The 18,504-nt window shown below is 45.6% G+C and overlaps 1 pseudogene; it reads left to right on the top strand.

Annotated features, from left to right (window-relative positions):
* The first annotated feature begins 890 nt into the window (after positions 1-890).
* On the top strand, positions 891-2,643 carry LOC106997951 (heterogeneous nuclear ribonucleoprotein A1-like; annotated as a pseudogene).
* The last annotated feature ends 15,861 nt before the right edge of the window (positions 2,644-18,504 follow it).

Below are 18,504 nucleotides of genomic sequence, written 5' to 3'. Positions count from 1 at the left end.
CTCAGGTGATCCACCCACCTGGGCCTCTCAAAGTGCTAGGATTACAGGCGTGAGTCACTGCATCCGGCCTTAATTTTATTTTATTTTTGAAACAGAGTTTCACTCCCATCACCCAGGCTGGACAGCAGTAGGGCAATCTAGGCTCACTGCAACCTCTACCACCTGGGCTCAAGCGATCCTCCTGCCTCAGCCCCCTGAGTAGCTGGGACTACTGGTGCAAGCCACCATGCCCGGCTAATTTTTGTATTTTTTGTAGAGACGGGTTTTGTCATGTTGCCCAGGCTGGTCTTGAATTCCTAACCTCAAGTGATCTGCCCACCTCAGCCTTCCACAGAGTTGAGATTATAGGTGTCAGCCACCTCGCCTGGCTAAGCAGCTTTTTTTTAAGTGTAGTTGTGAATGCTGGGTTTGTGTTGTTTAGAAGACCGCCTTCCAATGATGGACCTGAGATGCTTTGGTACTATGAAGGGGAAGGAAGAAGGAAAGAGGGGTTGAGATGCACAAAGAACACATCTATAATCCCAGCCCTATTAGCTAAGCAGTGCGTTTGACTAGCCAATGAAGCTCATGTGGCAAAGTGTCTGGGCAGCTTTCCTGGAGGCCTCACAATTAAGAATCAATTTTTTCCTCAGAATTAACCAAGGCCAGGGGTCTTGTGTAATGTTTTTTCCTTCCTCCAGAAAATCTGGAATAAAGAAGGTCTGTATGTAATGCTATGAAAAGATCTCCAAGCTTGAAAAGAAAAACATGCAGAATAGTGTGATTGTATGCTACTACCGCATATAAAGGAATGAAAAAACAAAAAACAAAAAACAAAAAAAAAACCAAACACGTACTCATATTTGCTTGTGCAGCTCTGGAAGGGACACATAAGAAATAATGGTGGTTGTCCTTTCTGCCCGTGGACGCCGCCGAAGAAGCATCGTTAAAGTCTCTCTTCTCCCTGCCGTCATGTCTAAGTCAGAGTCTCCTAAAGAGCCCGAACAGCTGAGGAAGCTCTTCATTGGAGGGTTGAGCTTTGAAACAACCGATGAGAGCCTGAGGAGCCATTTTGAGCAATGGGGAACGCTCACGGACTGTGTGGTAATGAGAGATCCAAACACCAAGCGTTCCAGGGGCTTTGGGTTTGTCACATATGCCACTGTGGAGGAGGTGGATGCAGCTATGAATGCAAGGCCACACAAGGTGGACGGAAGAGTTGTGGAACCAAAGAGAGCTGTCTCAAGAGAAGATTCTCAAAGACCAGGTGCCCACTTAACTGTGAAAAAGATATTTGTTGGTGGCATTAAAGAAGACACCGAAGAACATCACCTAAGAGATTATTTTGAACAGTATGGGAAAATTGAAGTGATTGAAATCATGACTGACTGAGGCAGTGGCAAGAAAAGGGGCTTTGCCTTTGTAACCTTTGACGACCATGACTCCGTGGATAAGATTGTCATTCAGAAATACCATACTGTGAATGGCCATAACTGTGAAGTTAGGAAAGCCCTGTCAAAGCAAGAGATGGCTAGTGCTTCATCCAGCCAAAGAGGTCGAAGTGGTTCTGGAAACTTTGGTGGTGGTCGTGGAGGTGGTTTCGGTGGGAATGACAACTTCAGTCGTGGAGGAAACTTCAGTGGTCGTGGTGGCTTTGGTGGCAGCCGTGGTGGTGGTGGATATGGTGGCAGTGGGGATGGCTATAATGGATTTGGTAATGATAGAAGCAATTTTGAAGGTGGTGGAAGCTACAGTGATTTTGGCAATTACAACAATCAGTCTTCAAATTTTGGACCCATGAAGGGAGGAAATTTTGGAGGCAGAAGCTCTGGCCCCTATGGCGGTGGAGGTCAATACTTTGCAAAACCACGAAACCAAGGTGGCTATGGTGGTTCCAGCAGCAGCAGTAGCTATGGCAGTGGCAGAAGATTTTAATTAGGAAACAAAGCTTAGCAGGAGAGGAGAGCCAGAGAAGTGACAGGGAAGCTACAGGTTACAACAGATTTGTGAACTCAGCCAAGCACAGTGGTGGCAGGGCCTAGCTGCTACAAAGAAGACATGTTTTAGACAAATACTCATGTGTATGGGCAAAAAACTCGAGGACTGTATTTGTGACTAATTGTATAACAGGTTATTTTAGTTTCTGTTCTGTGGAAAGTGTAAAGCATTCCAACAAAGGGTTTTAATGTAGAATTTTTTTTTTTTTTGCACCCATGCTGTTGATTGCTAAATGTAATAGTCTGATCGTGACGCTGAATAAATGTCTTTTTTTTAATGTGCTGTGTAAAGTTAGTCTACTCTGAAGCCATCTTGGTAAACTTCCCCAACAGTGTGAAGTTAGAATTCCTTCAGGGTGATGCCAGGTTCTATTTGGAATTTATATACAACCTGCTTGGGTGGAGAAGCCATTGTCTTCGGAAACCTTGGTGTAGTTGAACTGATAGTTACTGTTGTGACCTGAAGTTCACCGTTAAAAGGGATTACCCAAGCAAAATCATGGAATTATTGGTTATAAAAGTGATTGTTGGCACATCCTATGCAATATATCTAAATTGAATAATGGTACCAGATAAAATTATAGATGGGAATGAAGCTTGTGTATCATCCATTATCATGTGTAATCAATAAACGATTTAATTCTCTTGAAAAAAAAAAAAAAAGAAATAATGGTGGTTGCCGGGCGCAATGGCTCACGCCTATAATCCCAGCACTTTGGGAGGCTGAGGCAGGGGGATCACCTGAGGTCAGGAGTTCAAAACCAGCTTGGCCAGCATGGCAAACCTGTCTCTACTAAAAATACAAAAATTAGCTGGGCGTGGTGGTGCGTAACTGTAATTCCAGCTACTCGGGAAACTGAGGCAGGAGACTAGCTTGAACCTGGGAGGCGGAGGTTGCCGTGAGCCGAGATCATGCCACTGCCCTCCAGCCTGGGTGACAAGAGTGAAACTCCATCTCAAAAAAAAAAAAAAAAAAAAAGAAAAGAAGAAATAACAGTGGTTTTAACTGAGATGGGGGTGGAGGTGGGGCTTGGCCGGGGGTGTGGGGCGGCAGAGAGGCTTTCCCTGTATGCCTTTGTATGGTTTTTGGTTTTGCAAGCTATATAAATGAACTTTCCATCCAAAATTAAATAAATAAGATATAAAAAGAGAGACATAGAATAACAGGAAACAATGTTCTCCATGTCCCCGGAAGAAATAAGAGAGGGAAATTTTAGGCTGTGGCTTTCCCTGATTAAACATAATTTCAGTTACAAAGACGAGCACCACACCGTGAGACAGGGACTCTGCATCTCAGTAAATGTCCATGAGGCTCTGCTGTCAAGGTACATTATTTTGATATTGTTTTCGTTTCTCTTCGCTTAGTTTTTACTTTGCTTGTTTATTCTACAGGTAAGTTTATCACCAAATCCTTTTCTTTCATAAAGGTATTAAAGATATTTAGACAGACCCCTTGCTAAATGCAGGATTTTTGTTTGCAGAATAACGTTATCTTTCAGAAGACATGCTACAAAGTCAGGTGTTGTATGATGTCTGTGGCTGCTGGGAGTCAAATTGGCTCATTTACCAGAGTATCTGACTTCCATCTTTCATTTGAGCTATTAGGGAAGGAGATAGTTGTTCTGTCTTTGGTCTAGAAACCTGTGATAGGAAGCCTTTCCATGAAAAAGTATTTAATAAATTAGAACAGAGAATTCCATTATGCCTTCTTGAAATGGGCCCTCTGTCTGTTTGTAAGGATGTCTGGAGAATGGAAATGTAAACACAGAATTAAGAATCCTAACATTGATGCAATTTTCATTTGCTATCAATTTACTCCATTGTCTTTGAGATGCTATTAAAAATGCATGCCGGATGTGAGTGAGATAAAACATCAAATTCAAGTTGATTCCAATTTACAATGGCACTCCATTTCTCTGACCCGCCAGCTTCCAGTGGCTTTAAGCCATCTGGGACACAGCCCAGAGCATGGGAGTGAGCAAAAAAGGCCTCTGAGCAGCAAGAAGTGCTGCCATAAAGTCTGAGAAGCTCAATTCAAAGGAGGATCTTTCCCACACTCACTCAGGGCCCTTGGAATCAGTAACTTCCTTTATATTATTAATAGTAGCTACCTTTTATTGGGTACTTACTGTGTACCAGGTAACATGCTTTATATGTAATAACTTATTTAATCCTCACAACAATCCAATGAGGTAAATTCTAATTCCCATTTTACAGATGAAGAAAGTGAGAGAAGTGAAGTGACTTGCTGGACATCATATAGACAGTAAATGGTAGAGCAGGAATCTGAACCCAGGCAGCCTGGGGCCAGAGTCCGTGCTATTAACCGCCATGCTCAATGTTTCCTTCTCTCTTTTAGATATACAACAGCTTTTGCACAGACCACAGATGCTGAGTCTGTCTTGCTGCTGGATGTGGCCATGTGGATACATTTTTGGTCCCTGGACTAGGAGCAGAAGTGAGATGTGCCAGGCCATACAAGCTCTGCCCTTTTGCCTCTCCTTTTTTACAAGTTGGAATCTGGTCTTAGGGTTCAGAGTGCTAAGAAAGGTAACACCCAGGGGTGGCAGAGCAAGAGGTTGGAAAGAGCTTGGGTTTCGACCCCGTGGAGTTACCACAGATGCCTTGGACTATCTATTCCTGCATTATTACATGTGAAAGAAATAAACTCTTCTGTTTAAGATGCTTTAAATCTCTATGATAGCAGCCAAACTCACAAGCAAATGAATTTATCCCAGGGCATGAAAGAAAGGCTACTTTATATTAACAAGTCAAGGAATTATTCAAAGCATTTAGAAATTCAATAACAAATAAGCTTTGAGTCCTAAGAGGGGCAACTTTAATTCTTTGGAAATATCTCTGGAAAATTCCTTAATGATGACAGTAAAAGGAGGTATACTTTATTTGCTGGATATAATAAAGAGAGCATGTGAATTCAATTCAGTTCCACAAATGTTTATGGAATGGCTACTATGCTCTAGCCAAGGCTGATAGAGCCCTTGCCCTCAGGAAGCTCTCAGTCACTGGAGTGTGGGGAACACCAACAGATGAGCATGCAGACATCAACAGTGATCAGGGATAGTGGAGCACAGAATCCAGCCCTGGCTTAGGGCATAAGGGAAGGCTCTTTGGAGAGATGGCCAGAGTCCTAAGGCCGAAGACAAGTTGAGTTTTCCTTAAAGAAAGGAGTACATGTGTTTTATGGAAGTTGGAATTGAAAAGCCCATCCAGATCCAGAAGCTTCTCTCTTCCTTGAGAAATGTGACCTATGAAACTAACATCTTGAGTTACCCCCTTTCCTTTTTGTTCCAAGCTCCTTGCACCCATGGGACAGGTTCTGGTGAACTTTTGGGTGGCCAATGTGCTGTCTTGCACTGTAGGTAAGCAGACATTACCTAGGCTATATCACCCAGGATTAGGAAGGGTCCTTAGCTGATAGCATCTCTTCCTTCATCTTTAAGCAGCGATAAAAGCTGAAGGAGCAGCCAGGGGCCTCGGGGAGTTAAAACAGTGCTCACAGAAGTGGGAACTCACTCACCCTTATCCTCAATGACAGGCAGATAGAGGATGGTCAAATTATTTAACTCTGGTTGTCAGGTCTGAGGACGATGATGTTACCCTTGCCCAAGCTGGGGACTGTGGAGAATGATCAATCGAAGGTATTAGATGGCACTTGCCAGACAGTGAAATAAAGTCAGTAATTAATTACCTTGGAGCAGTCTCACAGAAATATTGATGTCTGAAAGATACCTGACATTCTCTTTTCCTTAGAGAGTATTCACTCAGAAAGAGAGTCCAGATTCTGGTAGTTGGGGTAGAAGATGGTAGAAGGCAGAGGAGAAGCGAGGAAAGATAAAGGTAGAGTAGGATCAGTCATGAGAATTTTCTTTCCCTGAAATGTGGTTTGAGGCTGGCATTCCTGGGGTCTCACCCCAAACTTTTTCCTTACCTCTCTAGTCTCCAGAGTTAAGACCTGGGCCTATTCTGACTCAGCTGTAAGTCAAAGCCAAAATCCAGCAGTATATGGTCATGAACTTTTAGGAAAATTGCCTAAAATTATATTTTAAGGAAAATTGCATTCTTTCACATAAAGAGTGTGTGTATACACACATACATATGTATATTATGTATATACCCATATATGTGATATGGTTTGGCTGTGTCCCCACCCAAATCTCACCTTGAACTGTAGCTCCCATAATTCCCACATGTGGGAGGGACCTGGTGGGAGATCATGGAGGTGGTTTCCGCCATACTGTTCTCGTGGTAGTGAATAAGTCTCATGAGATCTGATGGTTTTATAAGGGGAAACCGCTTTTGCTTGGCTTTCATTCTCTCTTCTCTGCTACCATGCAAGATGTGCCTTCTGCCTTCTGCCATGATTGTGAAGTCTCCCAGCCATATGGAACTGTGAGTCCATTTTTTTTAGACGGAGTCTCACTCTGTCACCCAGGCTGGAGGGCAGGGGCATGATCTCGGCTCACGGCAACCTCCACCTCCCAGGTTCAAGTGATTCTCCAGCCTCAGCCTCCCAAGTAGCTGGGACTATAGGCGCCTGCCACCATGCCCAGCTATTTTTTTTTTTTTTTTTTTTTTGTATTTTTAATAGAGACGGAGTTTCACCGTGTTAGCCAGGATGGCCTCAATCTCCTGACCTTGTGATCTGCCTGCCTCGGCCTCCCAAAGTGCTGGGATTATAGGCATGAGCCACCGCACCTGGCTTTCAGGTATGTCTTTATCAGCAGTGTGAAAATGGACTAATATATATGTGTATACACATATACATATACACAGATGCTTTTCACTTGGCTTTCAACAAAGATGTATTTATCACATTTGCTTTTCATGCAAAATGTTGCGACTAGGTGAAAAAAGATAATATAATAGAACAAATAAAATACTGAAAGAAAGAGCTCTTGAATTTTGCTGAAATGAAAATTTAGGCCGGGCGCGGTGGCTCAAGCCTGTAATCCCAGCACTTTGGGAGGCCGAGACGGGCGGATCACGAGGTCAGGAGATCGAGACCATCCTGGCTGACACTGTGAAACCCCGTCTCTACTAAAAACTACAAAAAACTAGCCGGGCGAGGTGGCGGGCGCCTGTAGTCCCAGCTACTCGGGAGGCTGAGGCAGGAGAATGGCGTGAACCCGGGAGGCGGAGCTTGCAGTGAGCTGAGATCCGGCCACTGCACTCCAGCCTGGGCGACAGAGCCAGACTCCGTCTCAAAAAAAAAAAAAAAAAAAAAGAAAATTTAATGATAAATGAGAAGGCCTTATTTAACATAAATGTAACCCTGAATGTGTTACCGTTGTCCTCTTTGACATAATAGGCAAATATATTGAGCTGTAACTACTATACACACTATACTAAGTGCTTGAATTTTAATCTAATCTCCCTACAAAAAAAAAAAGTATAAAATTGCTTCCTGGTGTTCTTAGAAGAGAGAATTAAATTTATAACAGCCTTCTGAGCACTGTGCCCTGAGTCCTGCCTCTCCTTCCTTTATTCTCCATGCCCTTACACTATTTCATTTTCTTCATAGCACTTCTTCCTTTTCTTTTTCTTTTTCTTTTTTTTTTCAGACAGGTTCTTAGTCTGTCACCCAGGCTGGAGTGCAGTGGTGTGATCTTGGCTCACTGTAGCCTCCGCCTCCTGGGTTCAAGCGATTCTTGTACCTCAGCGTCCTGAGCAGGTGGGATTACAGGCGCCTACCACCACACCTGGCTAATTTTTGTATTTTTAGTAGAGATGGGGTTTTGCCATGTTGTCCAGCCTGGTCTTGAACTCCAGGCCTCAAGTGATCTGCCTGCCTTGGCCTCCCAAAGTGTTGGGATTACAGGCATGAACCACTGTGCCTAGTCTCATAGCACTTATTTCTAGCTCTCATTTTTATGTTCATTTCTCTATCATATTAAAACTTGTCATTGAAGAATAACATATGTGCAGAAAAGTGCACAAGTGAACTGCTGGATGCATTTTTTGGAGGTCATGGACTTTCAAAAATGTTATTTGTTCATGTAGTTGTAAAATATACATAACACAGTATTTGCCATTTCAACGATTTTTTGTTGTTGTTGTTTTTGTTTTTGAGACAGTCTCGCTCTGTCACCCAGGCTGGAGTGCAGTGGCGCGATCTCGGCTCACTGCAACCTCCGCCTCCTGGGTTCAAGCACTTCTCCCTGCCTAAGTAGCTGGGATTACAGGCATGAGCCACCATGCCTGGCCCCATTTTAACCATTTTAAGTGTACAATTCAGTGGCATTGAGTACACTCACATTGTTGTGTAGCCAGCCATCACTGCTATCCATCTCCAGAACTTTTTCATCACCTCGACTGAAGCTCTGTACCTATTAAACATGAAGTCCCCATTCCCCTCCCCATGGCCCCTGGCACCCACCATTCTACTTTCTGCCTCCATCAGTCTGACTATTCCAGATATGTTATATGTGGTCATGAGTCACTGGCTGTGACCCTGAGCACCTGACATCATGTGCCTCCTGTTTCTCTTTATTTGGCATAAGTGTATGTTAAACCGTGTGATGATGGTCCCCAGCCAGCTACGGTGCCTTGAAGACTGTGCACAGGCATTTTTCTCTCATTTCCTGTCATCACTGTGAGAAACTGTGATGCAGCTAATGTTTCCATGTCAGACCGCAGTCTCCAGTGTGAGCAGGAGGAGCTGCCAGCTTCACAGTTAACTCCTCTTGCCCGTCACAGTAATAAGTGGATTCCTTCCACTTAAGTGGATTCGGTTAAGAGCCCAGTGGTGCTGTGAACACGATCTCTCAGAGTAAATGGACGCTATGTTTGGAGGATGCTGCTTCTACCAGTGATGATTTCTGAATTTTTCTTCTTCATCTCCTCTGAAAGATTTCTTCCTAAATTGGTAGGTTTTGTACCCAAAACAGCGTCAGTTTGGGAAAAAAAAAAAGTGTTAAGTATGCAGTTCTGCTTCTTTCCTGCCATTACCCCTTCTCCTAAATCTGTTTTAGCTGAATGATCTCCTAAATCCTGTTTAGCTGAATAAGGAACATCTGGGGCTTTTAAAGGCCTTTTTCATGTGAGAGAAAGGCATATCTGTATTAGAGTATTTCCGGAAAATGAAAGAGCAGAATGGAAATTTCACAAGATTGAAGTGTGGTGGGAGAACATGTCCACTTCTCACTCCAGAACCTGAAAATCATGACAACATTTGGTTTGGAGGAAATGGCCGGTCCTGCAGCTGGGCCTGTCTCCCTCCAAAGCCCCATAATGAACCAGCGAGCAGTCCAGTCGTCATGAACGTGGACCACAAGTTCCTCTCGAGTTGCAGAAGACTGAAGAGGAAGGTGCTTTCCCTCCACTTGCAAAGTAACAAGAACCAACGGCCTCCTGACCTCATGGATGTCTTGGAGGGATGTTGAGGATGGATGAAATTCACAGGACTCAATAATCGTTCTTCACTCCTCACAGTCTCCCTGTGTTAGGACGACACAGCCACGCTCTGTGCCATGTGACTTTGCATTATCTCCCACGTGTGAAGATGGAGTCTGTGTGTTCACCTCACTGATTTTCGGTTTTCCCATGTGACCTGCTTTGGCCAACAGAATATGAGTGAAAGTGACAGTGCAACGATTTCAGACACAGGCCTCAAGAGACGTGATGCGTTTTCACTCACCCCTCGTGTGCTATGCCATTTGACATGAGAAGAACAGGCCTTGGGGAGCTGCTGCTGATCCCTAGGGAATGAGATCAACCCCAGGGAGCGAAACTGGATCTGAGCTGCAGTCTGAAGCCAGGCTCCGTTGACCAGGTCTAGCCTGAAGTAGATTGATGTTAGCCGACCTCCAGACTCGTGACTGAGCAAAATAGCTGTTCGTTGTTGTAGGCCACTGAGTTTGAGGTAGTTTGTTATACAACGCTATTTTGGCAATAGCTGAGTAATACAAAGGCCAAAATACAGAAGCCAAGAGTAAAAGGGCAACTGAAGTAGGTGGCTGATGTGTGAGTCAATACGGAAGTGATGGTGGGATCTGAGCAGACAGCATGTGGGGAAGGGCCTGCAGGAACAAGGTGGAGAGGATGGAGGAAAGGAATACTGCACTGCAGCTCCACCAGAGGCTGGATGGAGGGGCAGCCCCCTGCCCTACACACCCCTCCTCTTTGCCTCTACTGAGTACTGGGCCTTACATCTTTGTTCAGTGTTGTCAATATCCAGGAGGCTTCCAGAGAGTAGAAGTTTGACTCCTAACAGGGTCAAGATTTCCAATTATGGGGTCTACATGGGCTCGTGGTCATGCTATGTCAATGGAACAATAATGGAAAGGTGGGGCACGTGAGATCTAAGGAGAACACTGCTGAATGGGTATTGGCATCACTAGCTGCGAGCTCCCTAACTCTACACAGTCATTAGTAGAGGGAACTAGCCCTCCAAAGCAGAACTTCTGGGCCATGTTGGTGTGAGCAGGCTCTGTAAGGTCCTGTGACCTTGAGGAAACTACTTAATCTCTCCAAACTCAGGCTAGGAGGTAATGGGGATAATAACAGTACCTATCCCCACAGGATTGTTACAAAGAGTCAATGCAGGGAGCCTCTGACATAATGCCTGGCACAGAGTGAAGCCCACCATGAATTAGCATAAATAGCCATGTCGCCATTTCTCTTCTTTTCTTTTTTTTTTGTTTTGAGTTGGGGTCTTGCTATGTTGCCCAAGCTGCCTTTGAGCTCTTGGGCTCAAGTGATCTTCCTGCCTCAGCCTCCTGAGTAGCTGAGCGTACAGATATGTGCTACCATGCACAACTTATGCTGCCATTTTGTAATGAGACTGATATCTGGTGTTCAGTAAGAAATGAATATGTCTTGTTTTCCTGAGCCTAGATATTTCTTAAAAGTAGAAGGCTGAGCGCAGTGGCTCATGGCTGTAATCCCAGCACTTTGGGAGGCCGAGGTGGGTGGATCACCTGAGGTCAGGAGATCAAGACCATCCTGGCCAACATGGTGAAACCCCGTCTCTACTAAAAATACAAAAAAATTAGCTGGATGTGGTCGTGTGTGCCTGTAATCCCAGCTACTCGGGAGGCTGAGGCACAAGAATTGCTTGAACCCAGGAAGTGGAGGTTGCAGTGAGCCGAGATTGCGCCACCGCACTCCAACCTGGTGACAGAGTGAGGTTCTGTCTCAAAAAAAATAAAAATAAAAAAAGTCGAAGTCCCCACCAAATAGACTGTCGCACTAAGTTTGAACTCTCCTTGGCAATACCCCGAGCAGAAATCTGACTTCTACCATTTGTTCCTCAGCCCACATCAGCCAACCTGCTGGCTTTTGTTTTCTTTCCCCTTTCTCTGTTTCTCAGGAAATCTGTCTATTCTTATGCTTGCAGGGGGGAAAAAAGGTGGAGGTGGACCTGAAAGAGCAGATGGCAGAGCTCAGCAGGATGCTATCTCTTGCCACCAGCTTGGGCTGTGGAAATGCTATTTTATAGTTGGCACTTCCACCATAAGCTAGGTGACCCCTCTGCTGCACCTGTGGTTTGTGAAATGGATCATATGACCTTCATCACAACAACAGCTGGGGCTTTTTAAACCAGGAAGATCCTGTCATGCTAACTTGCATTTCTTTTCCTAACCTACCATAGAATCTTGCCCTAGTTCTGTCTTGCACTCTGCTTTTTCAGGGGAGAGTTTCCAAGGCCAATGAGCTCACTACCTAGCCATTTTTGCATTTTTCTTAGAGTTTGTCTGGAGAAGCCCGTCTGTCTCAGGAGGCAGTCTTCCCCATTGTCTTCTAAAAGCTGGCCCTTCTGGAGGGTTTTAGTCTGTCCCTGGTCCTGGTTCAAACCTGAGTGAAGATGCAGAAGGATGTAGCCACCCTTCTCTCAGAGTTCATGATGAACAGGGTATGGAGATGGTCTAACTTCTTCCCCAAGGACCTTCAGCTCTTTAACAACTTGCAAGAATGAAATTGCTTCTATTGGTTTCTCTCCTCCACCCTGTCCCAAGAGAACAGGCCAACTGCTGTACAGTTCCTCTTGCATCAGATTTGAGTGTTTGTACTTCTTTGTTATAGAAATCAGTCGTAGAAGAAATTGCCCTTCATAACAAAAGCACACAGTTATTGACTTCCTACCATGTGCATGTCATTCTAAGTGACTGACATGTACTTATTCATGAATCCTCTCAACCTTATGAGGGAAGTACTATTATGATCTCCCTTTACAGATGAGGCAACTGAGGCTCACAGGGACTGAGTAACTTACCTAGAGTGGACAGATGGTAAGCAGGAGTGGCAAGATTTGTGCTCGGAAAGTTTGGTTCTGAAGACCGCACTTGTACTTCTGACGTCATAATGCTTATTTTCACAGTATTGGCTGGGTTGAAGACCACAACAACATTTATTTGCTTATTTTTTCTGCAAAAGTAACAAATATTCAGCAATGTTCAGCAATTTGGCAGCCTTTTAATAGGCTCCAGAAATAATCTGGCCTTCCATGGGTGAATGTTCTCTTTAGAATATGGATTATTTAATGCCTCTTTGTCTCCAACTTGGAGCCCCAGGTACAAATTCCAGGCACCAGAAAAAGTTCATTCAACTTCCTGTTAGCATGCCAACATCTCTCACTCTCAGCCTGGCCAAAACCAACTTAACCATTTCTTTTGCTACCCCTCTTTCCTCTCCAGCTCGCACAGAGACTCATGTAAAATTAGATCTATTTTTCCAAGACTTGATGTCCTCAGGCCATAAGTCTTGGGGTTGTCTTTGTCTCCTCTGTTTGGTTGGCTTCTCATATCCATTAAGTTCCTTCTGGCTGGCCCTCTTCCTCAGACAGCAGCCTTCCCACCTCATCAGACTAATCTCCCTAGAGCTCTGGGGTTCTACTAAGAAAGAAATGGCACCCTCCAGATGGGTAACTGAAGGGTATAATAAAAGCGCTATTCACAGAGGTGCAGGTGGGTTTAGGAAAAGCAGCAGGGAATGGGGCAATGCCTCAGGGCTGTAACAGCTGGGAGTCACTGCTATTCCTAGGCCTGCAAGGTCCAGGGAAGGAAGCAGTGAGTAGTCCCCAAAGAGAGCTGTGTGGAGCCCACCCCTGACAGGGGCTGTGGCCCTAAGTGGAGGGACATAGACAACTGAGGCCAACAGGACAGAAGCTGGGGATGGAGGGGTAAATACCCTGACTTCACTTTCCTCCCTGCCTTCTTCCAGTGCTGCCATGGGATTTGGGGGGTGAAGTCCACATAGGCCAACCTCCCAGGCACAGAACAAGGTGGGGACTGTGGGAGTGGACCTGGGAGAGATACAAGGATGGACAGCATATGCCACTTTTGCCTCATCATCCCTCTGATGAGAGATCTGCAGTGACTTCCTAGTCCATATTGGGTTAAACCTGATATTGAAGGAATTTCACTGCAACCTCACCTAATTCAGCCTTTTCCTTTCCTGTTCTGTAGAGAATAGGCATTCCACTCACAGAAGCTGGTATCCTTACTCTGCATGTCTGTTTTATATATTACATAGGTTACATACATCCTAAAATCTTAGTCATTGATTTATGTTACTCAGAAATCCAAATCTAAAGGGACTTTTGTGTTTCTGGGGACAAGCGTCCTCTCAGGCCTCTCCCGCAGAGTCTGGCAGCCTAGGATGTAACCCTGACAGCCTGGCCAGTACTGAGATGACAAACAGACCTGCTCACTGCTGAGGGCACATATACGAAGGCTCTGGCACAGCGGTGAGAGCTTAGGCTCTGAATCCAAAGAGACTGGATTTAAACTCCAGCTTTGCCAGTTACTGGTGAGACAAGTTACTTCTGCCTTCTGAGTCTGTCTTTCCTCATTTGTAAACAGAGGATGATTTACTAGCACTTTACTGTGGTTGGGATTAAATGAGATAATAAATGTAAAGAGATGGGCATAGCTATCAGGGGAACTCAGTCAGGGAAGGGACTGTGTTTTATTCACCTTTAAATTCCTGTACCTAGCACAGTGCGTGGAACATAACAGGGGTCTGGTCATTGTTTCCTGGCCTGAACTGATGGGGAGGCCCTCTGGCTATTTGGGAGCTGGCCATGTTAGTCAATTCTGAGGTAGCGAATTCTCTCTCTCCTCCATCTTTGCCAGGCTTCCTCTACCTACCATTGAAGGTTTCTGAAGGTGGCCGTGCGTCAGTAATCCACTCAACACCTATTTCCTCAGCGCTGTCTTTATATAAGTCTCTGTGATGCCCCTTACTTGAAGTCAACAGTAGAGAATCTATCAGCGCATCCCGTTTTCCATACCTGGGTTTATACTGCCCTCTGGTGCATACTTATGGGACAAGCGCGTTACATGAGGGCTTCTGCTGGATGACCTTTCCTTGACATTGGGGAAGACAGTCTCCCCTATAGGGGCCATCTGCAGTGCTCTTTCGAGGAGAAGTGGTGTTTAAGACGCCCTCCTCGCCCAGTTTAGCTTGCAGCTCTTGAGGCTTACCAAACTCAGAGGCTTTTTACCAATGTCTCTGACCCTAGGCCATTAAATAATACCATCCTTCTAGGCTCAAGTTTCTTTCTCCAGCAGGCACTTTTTGTCCTGCCAAGACTCAAGAGGAACGGGGTAGAGTTTATTTGAGTTTATCTTTCTCCCTCCACTGTCTGGTTTCCTCTAATCTCTGGGCTCTTAATTCTTATGGCTGTCCCAACTGCTCTCAGGGGTCTGGGGTTGCGGGAGCCAGGGGAGAACCAGAACCAACCATTCCTATCCAGTGCCCGGCCCCCTGCTTCCACCCCCGCCTCACTGTCTACCATTCCTTCCCAGAGCCAAGCTCCCAGTTACTGAAAGCGAAGTGGGGTCCTTCAAGGAGAAGGAGCAAAGGAGAAGAGGAGGGGTTAAAGTTCAGCCCACCCTCCTCTGGCCTCACCATGAAACCTGCTAGAAGTATTTGTCTTTCATGATTAAGTCGAATAACATAAATTTGCTGATATGCAACTATGTTTCACCTACATAACCAGAAATTTTATCTAGTTCAGTGAAATACTCCACATGTAAGCCCTGTGTGTGTTTGTAGTGGCCTGGAGTCCCAGGTTTCCTGAGCTCATTCAGACCCATTAGGACCAGGCTTGTGGAACATCAGGATCCTGGACTGTAGAGCTGAAAGGAGGGCCCTAAAGCTGGAGAAAGAGTTGAGTTGACCTTAAGGACCTGGGACCACCGTTCCTCCCCACATCAGGCCTCCGTGTTCCTGCGCAGGTTCTGCGGTAACCTCCAGACCGGGCTTGGTTTGGGGTGCTCAGCCAGGGGCCAGCAAGGGAACACTGAGGAAGCCTTCTTCTTGCCCAACTGTGCTCACCCTCCCAGCTCTACGGGCAGGATTTTCTGGGACCTTCAGGATCCTCAGCCTTCTGGGAACACCCAGCATCCGTCCCTCACCTCTGCTGCTGAGCTCTGGTTGTGGGGCTGCTGTGCACAGGAAGCTTCCGGTGCAAATCCTGGGAACACACCGGCTGTGTGGGGGGCCAAGCTGATCAGAGGCAGCTCCGAGGCCCTGAGAACCCCTTAGCTGGCTCCAGTGCCTTGCCAAACCTTGGGTACAGCTGCCAGGGCAGGCCTGGTGCAGCAGGCATCTAAAACTTGCCCAAGGAGTGAGGGCAAGGTGGCCTGGGAGGTTTTAAGCTGCAGAGTAAGGGAAGGTTTATGAGTCACAGTTCACAGGACTCACCAAGGATGAGAAAGTTTCCCTTCTGTGACTCACTCGCCTGCCTAGCAAAATCACCTGACCAACAGATAGATCTTGATATCTTGGAACCTGGTGGTTCAGGTTAGAAACCTGGTCTCTTTCCTCCTAGGAGGATGCAAGCAAGAGAGGGAGGGGCTCAGCTCAGACCATTGTAATCATCCATCCATCCACCCACCCACTCACTCATTTATTCATTCATTAAACAAATGGTTATTGAGCATCTATATGTGCCAGGCACTGTGCTAGTAGCAGTGGATAAAACAGACAAAAATCTCTGCCTTCCTGGTGAGGCAGCATCTTGAGTCAAGCCATTAATACTCACCTAACTATGCTGTTGCCCAGCTTACATTTCTATTACAAAACTATTACCTCTTCTACCATGGGATAAAGAGATAACATGTTTTTTAAACTTTGATAAGGGGAAATGCTCAGGATATGCAGCCATCCCTCTGTATCCCTGGGGGATCGGTTCTAGGACTCCCCTCCCATACCAAAATCTTGAGCATATCAAGGATGTTCAAGTCCCTTTTACAAAACGACATAGTATTTGCATATAACCTATGCACATCCTCCTGTACAGTACTTCAAATCATCCCTAGATTATTTATAATACCGAAAACAACGTAAATGCTATGTAAATTGTTGCTATACTTTGTTGTTTCTATCTGTATTATTTTAAATTTTAATATATTTTTTGAATATTTCCAATCTGTAGTTGGTCATATCTGTGGATCCAAAACCCTCAGATATGGAGGGCCAACTTTTTTTTTTTGAGATGGAGTCTCACTCTCTTGCCCAGGATGGAATATGGAGTGGCATGATCTCAGCTCACTGCAACCTCTGCCTCCCGGGTTCAAGCAGTTCTTCTTCAGTACTCCAAGTAGCTGGAATTACAGGTGCCTGCCACCACACCTGGCTAATTTTTTTTGTGTGTGTGTTTTTAGTAGAGACATAGTTCATCATGATGGCCAGGCTGGTCTTGAACTCCTGACCTCAAGTGATCCACCCACCTCGGCCTCCCAAAGTGCTGGGATTATGGGATTATAGGCATGAACCACAGCCCCTGGCCATCAACTGTAATCTTAAATTTTAAAAGCCCAATACAAGATAGATATATATATATATATATATATATATATATATATATATATATATATATAATGTTAACACATTTGTGCACAGAAGAAGGGCAGAGAGGAAGTAGCCCCTAAATATCAGCAGGGGTGTAAATCACTAGCGGTATATGACATACATGTGCATAGAAAAAGGGCAAGGAGGAAACAACTCCTAAATATCAGTAGGGGAGATTGTGTTTTCTAGGAGGGCCACAAGCTCCCCTGTGCCCTGTGCTCTTCATACAGTATGACCATGGTGGAGAGGTGTGATCTAAGTTCCCTCTCCATGCATTTGTGACTGTGGAGGCAATACAACTTCCGCCTGGTCCTCCTGGGATGCTCACATTGGAAACTGACACTGGTGTTAGAAAGCACATGGAAAGGCCACACATGGGTGAACTGGCGCTAACCCTGCTGACCTCAGCTGACAACCAGCATCAATCACCAGACACATGAGTGAGGAAGCTCCTCTGTGACCTCTGACTGAGACCCTGTGAGAGACCCCAAGCATGAGCAGCCTAGCTTAGCCTAGCCAACCACCAGAATCAGAAATTAAAAATGGATGTTGTTGTTTAAAACAACGGAGTTTGGGGGTGATTTGTTATACAGCAATAGCTATCCAGAAAAAGAGTATTTAACTTCTACGTTGTGAGATCATGGATATTAACAATACTTTTCCATATTTTCCAATATTTCTATAATGACCATTTATTTCTCTTATAATCAGTAATTTAAAAAAGGGAAAATTTGGTCTAAACACGAATTTAGGGACTTAAACTAGACTTGGAGAAAAGCTTTCTATGCAAGATTTATTAAATACTGGAAAGGATGAGGAAGATAAATTTAAGTCAATATGATGGAAAGAGTGGTGGATTTGGAATGAGGAAACTTAGAAATGAATCTGTTTTCTGGGTGACCTTGAGCAAGCCTTTGCTAAAATTTGGTTTTCTATTTTGAAAAATGCAGCTGGCTGCTTAAGGAAGATAACATCCACCAGGGCGCCTGGCCCAGAAAAGACACTCTGTAAGTGGTAGGTGGATCCTGTCTAATCAATGCCAATTATAACCAGGCATCTGCAAGCTTTGTGGAGGGCGCATCTTTCACTGCTACCAGAGCCTACAGTTCTAATAATGAAAATTGCCTGGAAAAGAACCACAACTCTTAAAAAAAAAAAAAAATCCAAAACCACAAAGTGGCTTTTGCAGCGGTCCTTGCCTGTGACGCCGGGCCATGGCTGGAGCCCCTAGCTCCTCATCTCTCAGAAGCCTCCATCCTGTATCAATGGCAAGAGAGTCCGGGGGTGACAGACAGTGGGGCCGGCAGCCGAGCCAGGCAGGACGCTGCGCGCCGAGTTGCTGGAGCCGGTGTCCCGGCAACCCTGGAACGCGCCTCCGTGGGAGAAGCAGGCGGCCGCAGCGTCCCTTTTGCTCTCGGCTCTCGGTTCCTCGGCCTCGGCGTGGCGTGCGTTCGGCAGGCAGTTTGGCTGCCAGTTGGTTCGTTGGTCCCAGCCGCATGCTCCGTGGAGGCCTCTGAGCACAGACCGGGGCCTCCCCTGGGGAAGGGTGTGGGAAGACTCTGAGGTGGAAAAGAAGGAGCTGGATGGGGGGGTGCAGCGAGCCTGGCTTGGGCTGGGGGCGGACTTGCTGGAGCTCCGAGGGCTTCCAAACCACGCATCGCCCAGGTGGAGGGAGGGAGGCTCTGGTTTAGAGGCCAGTCCTGCCCGC

This window comes from Macaca mulatta, chromosome 4 (assembly GCF_049350105.2).
Source record: "Macaca mulatta isolate MMU2019108-1 chromosome 4, T2T-MMU8v2.0, whole genome shotgun sequence".
NCBI classification, from domain to species: domain Eukaryota; kingdom Metazoa; phylum Chordata; class Mammalia; order Primates; family Cercopithecidae; genus Macaca; species Macaca mulatta.
The sequence above is the reverse complement of the archived record's forward strand: the minus strand, read 5'-3'. Positions and strand labels throughout refer to the sequence as shown.